Here is a 3,675-nt window from a genome sequence, read left to right on the forward strand (position 1 = left end):
GTCTGAGTGAACTCCGGAAGTTGGTGATGGACAGGGAGGCCTGGCGTGCTGAGATTCATGGGGTTGCAGAGAGTCTGACATGACTGAGTGACTGAACTGAACTGAACTGTGTACATAAACAGAGAAAACCATTTGGGGCAATGTTATAGATTTAAAAGAATAAAAGGGAAAAGGAACAGAGGAGAAACAGAGAAGAAAGAAAAGGAATAAAACACTAAAACAGGAGGAGGCCTGTTTCAGAGAATCAAGCTACTTCTCAGCTCAGGGTAAACTCTTCGGCTGCACCAAAATAATGTACCAACCCAAGAGATACAGAAAACCAGTCTGAACCATGTTCTAAGGCAAAGCTTACTCTGCTTGAAAACTCTCTTTCAAAGTTGGGTTTCATTTATGTATTCAGTTGTGTTCAGCTAATATTGCAGACATTTATTTAGCCTTAAAATATTGTAGGGTTATTCAATCTATGCACTCTATTAAAACTATCCCTTACCAATTAGCTCCAAAAATATTTGGAGAGACACACACATACGCCAGCATTTGTATTACTTTTAAATAATCCTAATCAAGTGTACCACTTCTTTGTGATCACTGTCTTTTTGATCTCTGGCAGCCTTGGTCTGCAGTGACTTGAAGCAGAATTTTGATTCCCAGCCAGAGACTGAGGGCGGGTCATGGCAGTGCAACCTCCAAATCCTAGCCCCTAGATCAGTGGTCAGTGACAAGGCCTGGTGCTTCATCTTTGCAGAAAAAGAATTCCTACAAAGACAAAACCTAGTGAAACAAGTACAGTATTTATGAGGAGGAAAAATAGTATAGTACATGTGGGTAGACATACAGGCTGACTCAGAGACAGTTGTGCCCTTGTGGTACTTTAAATCACTTAACTGGGGCATTTTCTCCAGGTTCCCTTGGCCAGTCATTTTGATTTGCCTGGTTCTGAGTCCATATTTGGTATGTCTCAGGCTCCTCCCATGTGTGCACATGCATCTCTTAGCCAACATGGGGTATAGCGAAGAGGCTTGTGGGTAGTTAGCATCACTTACATGAGGTGATGCCCCCTCTCCCCGCCTTTTTTAAAGGTTTAACGGGTTTAATAAGTTTATGCCTTTAGTTCCTATTTGCAGCACCCAATATTCCTTTGAAACACCAGACAGACCCAGCAGTGGCCAACAGTCAAGTTCAGACCGCCAGAGTTTAAAAGTTCAGCTTCTCTGAGCATTCTGTGTTGCAGTGGCACTTGTCGGAAAATGGTACCTCCCTATCTTTGGGGGAACTTTAAATGTAGATGCCTGTAAAGGGAGTGACCAGGAGCAGCGGAGCCTCCATCCCTCCCGCATCCAACATATGTGCTTCACAGAAAAATAACAATAACAGGTCCACAAAATACAACAGCTAGAATTACCAAAGTCCATTCATCCAAGGGCGGCAGGAAGGTGGTGGGAGGCAGGCAGAGGAAGTGGGAGGGGAAATGGTGCAGGGAGAAAGGGTATTCAAGTCAGTCCAGGCATGGGGCTGGCAAACGCTAGAAAAGAGCTGCAGAAAAACCGGCGGTCCTTTCAGACTCCCTGGTGTTTAAAATCCATGCTGGTGTCAGGAAGATTCTGCCTTACATGCATCAGAGACAAAAATCCGGATTCCTCAGATAGAAGGGACTGCGGGCAGGGCTCTTGGCAGGCAGGCTGTGCCTCCCCTGGGAGGGGGTGGAGGGGAGCCGGTGGCCCTCCAGCCCAGCCGGGTGGTGGGTGGCAGGCGACCCCCTCCGCGGCCCCAGCAGCCTTCAGTCCTAGTACAGTGTGGAGAGGGGAGTTTTTCCACAGAAGTGGAGCTCCTTAGGGCCACTCGTAAGTAGACCAGCTTGTGGAAGAAGCTGTTGCTTAAGAAAACCACCAAGGAGAAGAGGCGCACCTGGAAAAGCTATGCTTTGCCGGGGTCTTTTCTTCACTGTCACTGATGATGACTAGAGGAAAGAGGCCAGAGAAGAGGGTCACTGTCAACGCGGGAGGACCGCCTTGTGAGGAAAGTCGGACAAACCAATCCAAAGTGGCAAGGCCAGTTCCTTTCTATGTCTGACAGCCCCAGGCGCATTTCAATTCCTGCAGGAGGAAGAGGGCCTCACGCAAGAGGCTGAAGAGCGTGTCAGCAAGGCCAGGGAATGGGGGAGGCCTCCTCGCTGATAGCTCAAGTGCCAGGTCAGCTATGTCCTGAAAGCAAATCGCACCGAGGACTTTGCTGAGCACAGAGAGGGGGAGCATCCAGACAGCCCTGAAAACTGACGTGAGGAAAAACCCCAGCCACCAGCAGACATCCCTGGGTAGTGACGGATCACCAATCTGGATCACCCAGATCACCAATCCGGGCCGTTATTGAGGACAGGAATAAACACTGGATAAAACAAGAGGAGCCGGAACCAGACGACTCCACCCTTCCAAGCACAGTACTCAAAATCTCTGCCAACAGCACGCGGCTCACCCTCCTGCTTCCTGCCTAGCTCTGGGCTCTTCTCTGAGCCAGGACACCTCTTGCCCTTCTCCGAAGCCACTTTTCTCTTTTGCTGAATTTGAGCATCCAGCTTTGAGAGGGTACAGATTCCCCAGATGCATCTTTGATTCCCCTGGCAAGGTCCTGCGGAAAGGTTTGACCCTGTCCGCCATCTCTTTACCGCCGAAACTTTCAACGACATGAGGGAGAGAGCAGTGTCCCCAGACCTTCCACCGGGAAGGACCGCACAGCGTTGCCGCAGGGCTCCAGCCGAGTGCCTCTCTGAGGCCTCCATGCCTCTGCCCGTCTGCTGGGCTCTGTGCCCCCTTCCTGTCTGACCTCCAGGGAGCCTTTCTGCACAGTGTCGCGGGGAGGTCTCCTGACTGAGGATGAGAAAGTGTGGTCTCCTGTTCCTCTGTCTGTGCAGGGCGCAGCCTCCACCCCCAACCATCCTGCTATTTTCTTTTTGGAGTATCTTCTTCTAAACAATTGGAAGCCAGAGACAGCAAGTCTTCCACACACAGCCAAAAGTAACCATCACAAAGCTGATTCAATAAAACTGTGAAAGGGGCTCACTTGATTTTCTTTGCTTTCATGACTTGCCTTTCTTGTAACATCTTTTAATTTCCTCATTTATCCTCATTATTAATTTCCTCATTTTTTTATTGGGCACTTACTATCTGCTGGTATTAAAACATCTTAGAAAATACTAAAAATAATTTTATTGACTTATTTTAGGCTGTGCCCGTTCCTCACAGCCGCACGAGCTTCTCTGCAGCTGCAGTGTGTGGGCTTCTCAGTGCGGTGGCTTCTCTTGCTGTGGAACGCGGGCTGCAGGTGCGCAGGCTGCTGTAGCTGCAGCATGCAGGCTCATTAGTTGCAACTTGCAGTTCCCAGGGCACAAGGGCTTCAGCAGTTGCGGCTCCCGGGCTCTGGAGCACAGGCACAGTAGTCTGGCCGATCGGGCTTCATTGCTCCGAGGCATGTGGGGTCTTCCTGGATCAGGGATTGAGCCTGTGTCTCCTGTATTGGCAGGGGGACTCTTCACCCCAAAGTACCACGGAAGCCCAGAAAATATTTTGATATTATTTGTTTGTTTATTTCATTACTTGTTTAAAGTTTAGTTTAGTTGCTCAGTCGTGTCCGACTCTTTGTGACCCCATGGACTGTAGGCTACCAGGCTCCTCTGTCCATGGG

General features: G+C 49.4%; 1 pseudogene; it reads right to left on the reverse strand.

Moving 5' to 3' along the window:
- Positions 1–1,638: 1,638 nt before the first annotated feature.
- Positions 1,639–3,342, reverse strand: LOC138427258 (etoposide-induced protein 2.4 homolog pseudogene; annotated as a pseudogene).
- Between the last annotated feature and the right edge of the window lie 333 nt (positions 3,343–3,675).

This window comes from Ovis canadensis, chromosome 21 (assembly GCF_042477335.2).
Source record: "Ovis canadensis isolate MfBH-ARS-UI-01 breed Bighorn chromosome 21, ARS-UI_OviCan_v2, whole genome shotgun sequence".
In the NCBI taxonomy this organism is placed as follows: domain Eukaryota; kingdom Metazoa; phylum Chordata; class Mammalia; order Artiodactyla; family Bovidae; genus Ovis; species Ovis canadensis.